At 35.6% G+C, this 12,298-nt stretch overlaps 1 protein-coding gene across 7 annotated transcripts in view; it reads left to right on the top strand.

The window, feature by feature from the left end:
* The window catches only part of STRN3 (striatin 3), a 58,226-nt gene that overhangs the window by 6,282 nt on the left and 39,646 nt on the right, over positions 1 to 12,298 (top strand). The gene's annotated exons all lie outside the window — the stretch shown is intronic.

The following is a 12,298-nucleotide window of genomic DNA, read 5'->3' as shown; positions in this document are numbered from 1 at the left end:
AATGAAAGAGTGCAGGACGTGGAGTTACATTAAGCTCCGTGTAAAAACAGGAACAGGAAATACCTGGGTAGCTCTGAGGTTTATGTACGGGATACTGGTCAGTGTAGTAGTTGTGTAACTTTTTCTGGAATATTGTTTCTAAAGAATTTGCTTCTAGCAATACTTGGTATAAAAGTGTTTTTTACTCTGTAATAATTGCCTTTTCCTAAATGATTATTTGCGATAATGATGCTCTTAGCATCAGTGCACAGAACTGTCAATTTATAACAGTTACTCTGGTGAGGTTTTCTTTTAGGCATAGTGCAGAAGTATGTGGCAGATAAGTTATATAACACTTCCTGGTGAAGAATTTACTTCTTTTTTTAAACACTGGGCATGCATTTTACTTCTTAGTTTCATTGTAATTTTACCTGTGCATATTTAATAGCTCTTGGGGAAATCTCATTTCAGAGAATTTTTTGAGAGGGTTGAAGTATCTGTGGGTGTAATTATTCATTTCATGCTGAAAGTAGGTTTTGAGGTAGTGGTGGGTGTTATTCATCCTTCTTGTCATTTAAGAAATTAGGGAAATGTGCTAGTGGATTTATTTTTTGTAAGTGATGAAGAGAGTGGCTAGGGAAGTTGGATTCTGTGGTGATTGATGGGTCTTCAGGACAAATGTATGACTTCCAAGGGCTTTGTTTGCCTATCTGATATGATGGTTACTTTTTGTCACTCAGACTTGTTTAATGTTATCTTCTTTATCTTCTTTCCCTTTATCAGTGCAACTCCAGCAGGTATTAAGAACCAATTATGAAGCTGGCTGTTCTTCAGGACCAGTCCTGAAGGCACAGCATAAATATAAGCAGTCTGTAGGTTTTTCCACAGTATCTTCTACAGTATCCACTATAGTATCTTTATAAAAATGTCTGTTCAGAGGTAGGCTGCTATTGGCAATTAAAGGTAAAAATACATTTTTATGATTCCAGATCAAATTCCACTTAATGAGAGATAAAGTGCATTCCTAGGTTTATTTGAAGTTACTGTGTATGCAAAAATCCTGAATGTATTGGCTGTAGCATTCTGAAAAAAACATGCTTCCCTGAATGTTAATTGAAATGATCCTGAAACAGAGAATGACCTTCAGTAAGTCAAGTCCAGATGCTGAAGGTCTTTCTGATTATATATTTAAATGGGTTGATTGCTCTAAAATTTCTTCTGGTTGTTCACCTTGTTTTCTTTTTACCCAAAATATGGTCACATCTTAACTGCTACCAAATCTGAGGTTGATGATCCAATAGTACTCCTCCTAGAAGGAAAAAAACCCAAAGAAAGTCCCTTGACTTTATGCCAGTGACCACTATAAGAAGCTGGAGAATACTTGACTCCAGTATTTAACTTGCAACTCTGGTGGTTTGCATTCCTTGAGAATGAGACCCCAGGGTGCCAGAACAGAATTTTGCTATACGCCTTGAGACCCTGGGAGAAGAAAATATCCTGCTTTGGCAAACAGAAATCTCAGAAGAAAAAGTTTAAGCAGAGCATTTAAGCAGGTTTACAAATTTTATAACCCCTATTCTGTTTCATATCTTCAGCAAGGTTAGTACAGTTGTATTGGTAGCAGGCAGGACTACTATCTCTGTTAACTCTCTGGTGAAATGGTGTAAATTAGTGGTGATGCTCTGTGCCAGGAAGTCTGAATAACATTTAGAATGTGCAAAATACCTGCTCCTTGTCAACTTTCTGTCATGCCTCACTGAAAATACTGCATTATACACTTTAACTTTCTGACTCTTCCATAACTTTAATTCCATTAACTTGATTATATTAAATTTTGTTACTGTCAGTGTTGCCATTGCCTTAATGCAAAGCTCTGTACATTCTGTGAGATTGAATGTAAGAAGCCATACATATAAAAATATATATATACAAAAAAGAACAAAGATTTTATTAATAGTTCTTGGTCCCTTAGAAATGTGTGCTACTGATGAACACTGAGATGTGTTCATCACTACAACAGCCTAAGTCAGTTAGATCACTGTGTTCACAGTCTGCTGTGGATTATGCTTTTGTCTTTATTTGTAAATAACAAATAGTTTTTGGAGTGGAAGGGTACATTCTTGAGGATGTTTGCCACACTGCAAATCCTCCCTTTCCATTTGAACTTTATAGTGACTGTAAGAACCTGCCACACTACAAAATGTGGAACTTCACCCTTATTTATGTGCTCTTGTACTACAAATACTAGTAATAGTAAAGAGAGATAGCTCAATATTTTAATTCCTATTTAGTATTAACTATCTAAAGATGCTCCAAATGTGGCCCTTTGTCAAAAGTAGCTTCATGTTAATGGAATAATATGCCAGCATAGTGATGCTGACAGTAAAGATATTTTTAATTTAACTAAATTCAAATACTGTCTTTTGTTGTATATGTGTATATATATATATATATATAAAATTAGTCTTTTTAGTTGTAGTTGTGACTTTATTGGAAAGAAATTTCTTCTACTAGCAAAGTGCATTCCCAAAAATGTCAAGTGGTTTAAAAGGCTGTGTGTGAATCCTTTTAGGTAGTGATGGTCCAAGGTGTGTAACTACTTTTGGATTTTGTCTCAAAGATGTTATTTGCAACATTCAAGATTTAGGAGGAATACAGAAAACAGAGGTGATAATGACAGAATGAGCAACTGCAACTGAAGATGAACTTGTGCTGAAATAGACATGCTGAGTTGTTGTCCTCCAAAACTTCTGTGAATTTCCTGCTAAAAGAAATTAATAAAACCCCTAAATGATCCTTGGCTTTATAAGTGCTATAAGGGAGTTATAAATACAGAAGTTGGGAAGTGATTTCTGTCTTCTGATCTGTGCAGAACCAACATTGTAATAGAATGTCTCATTGTTTAGTATCAGTTTTTAAAAGAATGCTGAAAATTTGACATAATAATACTTGAGGTCTGGAAATAACATCTTGAAGACCAATCCATTTAGAAGTCAGTCTTCTTGCTAAATCAAAAAGCAGTCTGAGAGGTAGCCTTATTAGGTGCCTCACTGGGTTTTAGACTTATTCAGAGGTTTACAGTATCAAAACTATTTACAGTAGAAAATAGTTTCATTTAAGGGATATGACACAGCAGACTGGAACTTCACCTTAAAAAAAAGAAATTCCAGTGAGAGTGTGATAGATATATGTGGGAAGCTGGGTAACTGCTTTTTGTTGTTGTTTCTTGTTTTCTTTGTGTGTGTGTTTTTTGGGGTGTGGTTTTGTTTTGATCTTCTGTTTTTTGGAGTTCTTGTATTTTGTTTTGGTAGAACAGCCAGAGAAATAATCAGGCAACAAGTGTAAAACATACTGACATAATTTTTATACAGTGCAAATTTATGATTCTTTCTGCATGGAGACAGTGGAAATTGAAATGGGTTCACAAGAAGCTATCTATTACTGTAGTCTAATCTACTGCTGTTGAGTTTGTATGTTCTTCCCATGCTTTTTCTTAAGGCATTACACTTAAATGAAGAACTGGACCTTTGGAACTGAGGGAACGAAGGGATTTCTTGGTTTTTTGGTTAAATGAGAGGGAAGCCAGTGCTGTAATAGGTGGAATGTAGTTAACATAGCTAGTTCTACTAGGACAGGCAATGATCTTTTTGTTTAATAACTAAAGCAGAGACCTCACCAGTTTATAGAAAGCAAGTATCAAAGAACAAGTACTTTGATAGTTTGTTGCTGGATTGTTGAATATGCCTGTCCAGGGCAGGAAGCTGTTCTTGAAAAATTAAAAGTCAAAGAAAACATGCAAGAACTCTTCCAGTATAAATTCTAAGACTCAACAATTGCAAAGTAATCCTGACCTTTCTTGAAGCATTTTCCTTACTGTTGTTCTGGTTCCATTGCACTTCAGTCTGTTTTTTGCAATCAGTTTGTACTGTAAGTTGGGGCCATTCCATAGCATTATGTGAAAATTGCAGACCCATCTTGAGCACCCTTATTATTTATATTTCAGTACTATATAGAGAAGATAAAAGCATATTCAACAGTTTCTTTTGAATCTCTGATTATTGTTGCATGGTTAAATATGAGAGTTTGGGTCTGGACAGACAACTACTTCAGAGGCTTCAAAGTGAAGTGAAATTTCTTTAGGCGTTATTTTAGCATTACTTTATGTAGAACATGTCATTAATAAATGATATCAGCAATGATGCCAAATGTCTTCAGAATGCATGCTGCACTGTGGTGACATGGCCTGTGATGGCCAAGAGTATTTCTGAAGTGTTTGAAACACTGTGTAATCTGTGATTACAGGGTGTTTTGCTGTTGGTTGTCCAAACTGGTGACTTGACTCATACTTGTCCACAAGCTTGTCTTTGTTTGTTTTCATTAGTTTTTCTGCAGAGAAGGTACTGCTCACAAGCTTTGCATCTCTTTAAGCAGTTCATACTGGAATAATGTACAAAATGTTTAAAAATAGAAAATTTACATAGGAAGTGCTGTATACGGTTTTGTTAATTGACAGAGGGAATACTTAGAGTTGATACCTAATATTTTTAGCAAGAATCAGCTTTTGTTATTGGTGTTGAAGCTGTGTTGTGGGCTTTTTCCATCACAGACATTTGGGAAATACCACGATTTAATGGATTTTAAAAGTGCAGACATGCAATAATTTCATATGAAATGATATTCCAGTAAGAATTCATTTTCATGTGTGAAAGAAATGCTAATTTTTGGCTGGCATCTGGAGATGTGCCAGTTGACTAGAAGCTGACTAGCATCCCAGCTTTCAAGAAGGATGACCCTGGTCACAAGAGGCCTGTCAATCCCTCTTCTTTGACTGGTAAAATCATGGAGAAGTTTATTCTGGGAGCCACTGAAAAACACCTGAAAGACAACACACTCACTGGTCACAGCCAGCATGGCTTCTTGAGAGGAAAATCCTGCTTATCACACCTGGTTTCCTTCTATGACCAAGTGGCCCACCTTGTTGATCAAATAAAGCCAGCTGATGTAATTGTTTTGGATTTCAGTTAAGTTTTTGATACTGTCTCTCATAGGATTGTTCTGAACAAAGTGTCCAGCTGGATAAACACATCATGATGGGTGATCACCTAACATCTTGTATAAACTTCTTTTCTGTAAAAGGCACATGAACACTTATATTTTATTTCATTTATTGGAAAAACTAATGTGAAACAAATTAATATTCCATAGAAAGTCTGTTAAGAAAATAGATTGAGGATTATTAGTTTTACTTTGTGACTCGAACTTCAGAAAGTTCTTTGGGGAAGGATACTTGTATTGTCAGTCTGAACTGTAAAGAGAATTAATTTGTGTTTGTTTGCAGAGCTTTTTAAAATTATTATTAGGAACATGACTACCTTAGAGTCTTTGGAGATTGCTTTCAGACATGTTTCATGGATTACATAACCTGCTTAAGAAATGCTGTTGAAATATGGTGCTCAGACTCTTGATAGAATAGTGTTTATAACTAGTAAGTATTACTTTTGCTGCTTATGTTTTACTTGGCTGTTTGATTATCTTGTGTGATGGCATTCAATATTTGAATGGAAAGATTTTAATTCCTCAGTCGAATTATATTGATAGTGGTGAAGAAAACTTGGAGATAAAAATATGTGAGCATTTTTTGAAGTCATAATGAGCATTTGTGTCTACTTAGATTATGTAGTGGCTTCAAGCAGTCCTGTTAACTGTCAGTTGAATAAAGAAATACTGCTTGTTTAATGGCCTTCAAATAAAATTTGCTGGATCTCAGGTCTGAAGTCTAATTTTGGGGAGAGGGAGAGAGCTGGTATGTAGGGACAGTGACTGATATTCTGACATTGTGACATGGAGCATTTTGGTAGTTCTTTTACAGTCTGTTGATGATAATGACCAGATAATTTTCACTCTTCCTGAAGTTAATGTTATAATCGAGTGTTACAGAGTAGAATGTGCTTTCAGGATGGTGAAAGTTAGGCAGGAGTTTACTTTTCTGAAGGAATATCTCTGGGACTGAAATTGAAAAGGAAGACTAATTTATAAATTAAACTTTGCTCATTGTTTGGTAAGTTTTAAACTGAAGCAAAATATTATAAGCCTGTTCTTGCAAGAAGAGCACTACTACAAGAGTGATCAATGAATGATAAACTCCCAAGGCCACTTGCATTTGTTATTCAAAAAAAAGGTTTTATCATTTCCAGTTTTTAGACTTGTACATTTTAGTCCTTGAGGAGAATGCTACCAGAGTGTGAATCCATTGTTTTTAGTGCCTTCTACTTCTTTAGGACATGCAGTTTGTCTTTTTCCCCCCCTTACATCCATACTCCTTACTGGATAAAAGTTTATGAAAAGAGAGTTGGTTTACTTTGTTTACAAACCATGGTGTTTAGAGGGTTGTTAGACTTTAAAAACATAATTATGAATTGTATGAGTTTTGTTACTGTACTGTTGTAAATACCACTTTGGTTAAGAGAGTGGCTGTACAAATCCTAAGAAAAAATCATTCAGTGAAAAAATTCTTAGGAAGAGTGACAGAAGGAAGGCAGTTTTACACTGAATGTAAGCTGTAACTTAGAAGTTTGACCCTAATACAGAAGAGAATGGAATTTATGGCTGGAATTTCTCCAAGTTGGTCAAAGAAGCTGATTAAACTTGACAGTACTGGCCCTGTAGTGAAGAGGCAAACCTTTAAATGTGACCAATTTGGTGAGAGTTGGAAAGAGGAAGGACAGGTTAAGTACAGGAGAAAGTTTTGCAAGCCTGGTCTTTCCCATACTCACTGCAGGACTGATGAGGACTTAGGGATGAGTAAATCCTCTTGTATGTCAGCTGTGTCATTAACCTCCTTAGAGCTAGCTGGATTTCTTGTTTCTGCTGCTCTTATCCAAAGGTTGTTCCAGTATGTCACTTGTCTAGTGGTTAGGATTTGCTTTTAACAAGCTATCAGATCACTTGAGTCTTTGAAAAAAGTATAAATTGAGGAGCGAGAAATGATCATCAGGTCAAATGGAAGAGATCTGTAAAAATGTGACCTTCACAAAGCAGCTTTGCTGCTCTAAGTGTAGTAGTTCACTATCCCCATATTTAACTGACTGTTCATAAGGTTGTGCAGAAAATTACCTTCTTTATTTGCAAATGTTGGTCGAATGTACACTGGTATTAACTAGTTGTTAAAATATTTTTTCCACATCTTTAACCTTAGCTTATTTTATGAAGCAAAGATCTTCTGTTAATATATAAGGTGTTGTTTCTATTCTTTTTATCTTCCAGTTATTTTTTTAGTCTACAGATCTTTAAATGTAGTATGCCTTCAAAACACATATGATCCTGATCTTACCAGTGACATCTATTGTACTGTCAACTTTGTAGAGAGGGAATCTCAATACTTTAATTTACAAAAGAAAGATTAATTTTTTAAATTTATTTATTTATACTAGTCAATGTGTCTTCTTTTAGTCCTCAGTTGACAGTTTAAAGATTAATTGCATTCACAATAAATATATAAACATAATCAGATCTGTAAGACTACACTAAAACACATACTTTTAGTTGTTCTGAAGGAATTGAAGTTTCAAACTGTTTGTTGAAAACTGAAGGTGAAGGCTTCTCTTACATTCAGTTTCCCTTTTGTGATTGGGAACTAGAACTTTGATTACTGCACAGATGTGTTCACTCTTAAATGACTGTTAGGAGTCAAATCTTCCACCTCCCCTGTATTTTTTAGTTTTCCAAAACCATTCTACTTCAATTTCAGCATAATAAACACCTAAAAATCAAGATTAGATTAGTATTATTGTATGATAAAATGTTCCTGTTGTTCTGAGGTTTGTGACATGCCCTGCTAGGATAAGCATACGCTCAGTGTGTGCACTGAGTAGTTTCAATGTATTGCACTTCTTTCCAACTTACTGCAGGCCTTTCCTACCTTCCTCCTATAAGTCTGAATGGACTTTGGAAAAGCAAAACACAAGTACTGCATAGCTGGCATTACTTCACATACAGTTGAGTTTTTTCAAAATAAATTTATAGAGACCAATAGTTAAATTTATAGAGACTAAGAGTTAACAAAGTTTAAAACTGAAATGGAAAGGAAGTAGTTTCCGAGTGTGGTCCTGTATTGGTAAACTCATTAGAATTTGATTGTTTGAACTGTATGGGAAAGTGTTAGTGTTTCAGCAGTTGAGGAGGAGGCTTTAATCAGTCTTCCGTGCTTTACCATCCAGGTTTCTTTCATGCCTCTTTTTCCCTTTAATACATTTCACTAGGTTTGAGATGCTGAACAAGTATTTTAAATACTGCATGTCAGAATTTATTAATAAAATAAGATTATCCTAACTACTATAACCTTTAGGTTACGTATGCAATTTTACCTTCCCAAAATGCTGTAATAACTTCCTTCTTGTATCCTCAATGGCTTGGAGAAATATGTTTGATCAACGTGAAGTTTGTCAGGCTTTTCTGGGCAGTTTAAACAATAAAGTGCAATTTTAATATAAATGCTGCCATGGTTGGTACTGTATGAAGTGTAGGGAAGAATTCCAGGAATTTCTTTCGAAATAAGGGGTGGGGGGAAATATTCTCATTTTCTTCCCAGGAACCTTTTCCTTTAAATTTTGATATATGAGATTCCAAATGATAAACAATATTTTTAATAATTTCAAGTTACGTGTAAGTAATTTACTGAACTACTTTAAGTCTTCTGTTACACTTTCATCAAACAGTATAATTGCATCCTAGGGATGTAGAGTATCAGTGAAATGTGATTTTAATTATTCCTATAAATGAAGAGAAAGTTTCTTGTTTGAGGTCTTAAGAGTTTTTGTGAAAGACTGTTGACTGTTTTGAGTATGGTCAGACTTCCTGTTTAAAAGATGAAACCCCTTTCAGCTACAAAATGCATGTATGCCTTGAATGCAGCATGCTGTTAAAACAATACTAAGTTTACAAAGTGAAGAATATTACATGTTAGAATTTTTATTTGTTCCTTTCTTTTTGTGCTTTTTGTAGTTTTTTAACCCCAGACAGTTCTTTGTCCTGGTATCCATACTGTTCAAGTAGCTATTCAGTAATTCTTTTTATCATTGAATTCTATCTTGCCTAGTTTCAGGCATTATTTAATGCATCCTTGCACAAATACAAAGTATGTGTCACTCTTAACTACTTCTCAAAGCTCCCTGAATTCACTTTCAGAATAAAGCTGAGCGAGTTGGTGTGGTGGTACTCTTACATGCAGCTGAGGGCCAAAGTGTAAAGGGAGCCCAGAGTTGTTTAAATGTCAGTTTTGTAGAAACATAGTAGAAAATGCATTTTGATTGAATTTTCAATTCAGAACAGTTAAGACTTGTATTTGACTTTCTTAGTCTCTCTGCTCATGTTTTTTAAACCCTTTAGCCCTAGATAAGCAGGTTATGATGCCATGATTAATTTAGGCTGAACTAAGAAAATGTTGTCACTAGAAGGGGTTGTTACTTCAGTATCCTGTTTGCACCCCTTGTGCTAGCCTGAGTTATTCCTATGGCTTTACAGACAGAGTAGGATTAGGAAACTGATGTAAGTCAGAACCAAGTAAAAAATAAACAGAATGATTTTCTCAGTAGAGTTGATGTGTGTCAACACAAGCAGCTAAGTCAGCACAGTAGAAGGAGCAGAAATAGGAGGAGGATTGCTCCTCTTGGTATCAGCCTGGGGACTTGCAAATCAGTTCAAAGCAGTGGAAGGAATTCTGTTATAACTGGAGAGGGTGGAGTATGGGGTGGAAAGGTGAGTATAAAATTGTTGTGTGACATTTTGTTTCCCGTTTTTTGTGCTACACAGTCTTAAGTCATCAGTATATTTAGAAATCGTATCAAATCTATCTCTTCCGAGATCTGTTTCAAAACAAATGAGTATATAAGGATTGTGAAAGTTGTATTATGTAGATATAATTTTTGTGCATTTGTCTTTGTGTGTAGAACCTAAGTTCATCACCCCTGAGGGCAATTCATTTGCTTTGCACTTTTATTGACCATGAGATTTACTGCTTTTCAAAAAAGGAGGTGTGTTAATTCATAGGGCTCATGGTCATGCAGTGTATCGGGTTTGACACTTGTCCTTTCTCAGTCAAGACTGAAGGAGACAAGCTGATTAATTTCTAGAGCAGATTTTTGGCAATCTGATTCTTGGTTTTTGAAGGCCTTGATGACTAAGTATTCCTCAAGTCTAAATTGATTTTCTGTGTTTCTAAAGAGTGAGATCTTAACTTCTGCATAGCTAACTTCTGCTGTGTTTTAGCCATGTGATGGTTACAGTGAGAAAAAAGTAGTAAATCCCCAAATCAGTCAAACATGTATTCAAACAATTACAGAAAGCAATTCTGATAAAAGAAGTCTGCTAATATAGACAAAAATGTCAGAGCCTCAACTGCAAAGTGCATTTTTCTGTGGTAACCTTTCTCTTCAACCTGTTGGACTCTGTAAAAGATGTTATAAATACTGTTGTATAGAAAAGTGGGGTTTGGGCTCATTTTGTAAAGCAAAAATTTTGGGATTTTATTATATTTTTTTAGAATTTATTTTTATACTGTTATTCTGTAGTATAGTCTCAAGATCATGTAGCTCACTAAGCTGTTTGGTTGAAAAGTATGAGGTCCAGGCAATACTTTCAAGTATGGAGACTTGATTCTGTGTGGCCAAGTACTCCTGAATCATTTCCATAACGGAAAAGTTTGGCTGTGAGCATTTAGGAAGCAGATGCCTCCCTCTGTATAGGTTACAATTAGTTACAATTACATTATTTTCCTCTCTGAGGGTGAAATAAGGGTCAACAGTTGCAGCTAAGATTTATCAAAGCATTACAAAAGGGTCCTGGCCAATGGAAGAAAAGTAAAGGGGAGAAGCCCATCACTTACAGAAGACCTTAATTTTGGAAAGTGTTGAGAGCTGCATTCAAGTCAAAGGGCATAGGAGCTTTCATAACCCTCATTAGATAACTACCAGAGTAGTTCTGAGTTTATTTTTGTAGATGGGGTCTGTGGGCAGCCATTAAACTCTCAAGTGTTTGTAATATGCTGTTGTGCATATGTACAGGTAGCATTTTTTTTTAAATCCACATTTGTAACTCTTTTATGTGTGCTCTGGAACAACTGTGCACTGACTAATGAAAATTGGGATAGTATGTTAGGCTTGTGAAGTTGGTCAGTTGCTGCCGTAGGTACTAGAGGAGTAGAAATCACATGTAATTGTAGTTTTCTGTAGAAGGCTGTTAACTTGATATTTGATTAGAGTAATTTTTGGAGTGTTTTTTAGAATCTAGCATAGTTGCAGTTGAGTATAGTTGGGTTTGTTGGGTTTGCTGATTCTGGACCTTGTTCTCTACCTTTTATCTTTACATATCTGTGCAATCAGTACAGTCTGTTTGGGTATGTTTGGGGTTTTTTGGTGTCAAGTTGGTGTTTCCTCCCCAGTCCCTCCTCTCTTGGTTCCTTACTGTTCCTCACCAAGTGCCAGTGGTTAGTTGAGTGCTTTCATGACAGACTTTGAACTGAACTACTCATAAGTGCCTTGTTCTCACTAGGATTTTAATTGATTGAATCAGTAGTTAGCTTATGGAACGTAAAGAAACATATTTTAATTAGGTTCACCATGGAGCACAAGGCCAGAGTGGCTAAAATCAGGGTTGATGTGTGAAGTCTTACAGGGTGGTATCACTTGGGCTCAAGAAAGGAGCCACACAAGAATGCATCTCTGCAATCACCGTGGTTAGACTGTTTCAGACTGTAACCACTGAGTAATGAAAATGTGCAACCACACCCTTTGCAAAAATCTTCATGGATAGGTTGGGTGCCGATAATAGCACTTCCTCCCTTGTCCCCGTGCCTCCTTTGCTAATGAAATGGTATTCTTGAGCTCAGTAGAGCAATGTGGTCTCTCCTTTACTTTCCTTATTCTAAATCCCTTTTCCAATACATTTTATACTGAATATAGTAGTGAATTAGCTATTCAATGACTTCAATCAATTTAAAGTCATAGAGAGGACAAATGAGTTTGTAATTATGTTTCTCTTAATGATGGCAAATCCGCTGATGTCATTAAATGTTTAAATTTTGTATTCCCATCTGCTAATTCCCTGGTATTCCCTAGGATTTTGGCTTGCAAAAATCAAAACACAAGTCCTTTCACTTTGTAGTGAAGAAACTACTTTTTTCCTTGATAAACTTATTGTGTTTATTTTTTAACTCTAATTTTTTGCAGTAGTTGAGATGGTTCATATATTGTGCTGAATTTATTATCCTCTACTAGCAGGCAAGTAGGAATTTTCCTTGTTTCTTTTTAAGTTAGGTGGGGAGTAT

Source organism: Lonchura striata, chromosome 5 (genome assembly GCF_050655825.1).
Source record: "Lonchura striata isolate lonStrDom1 chromosome 5, ASM5065582v1, whole genome shotgun sequence".
Lineage (NCBI taxonomy): Eukaryota > Metazoa > Chordata > Aves > Passeriformes > Estrildidae > Lonchura > Lonchura striata.
Note: the sequence above shows the minus strand (reverse complement) of the source record. Positions and strands in the feature narration are given on the sequence as shown.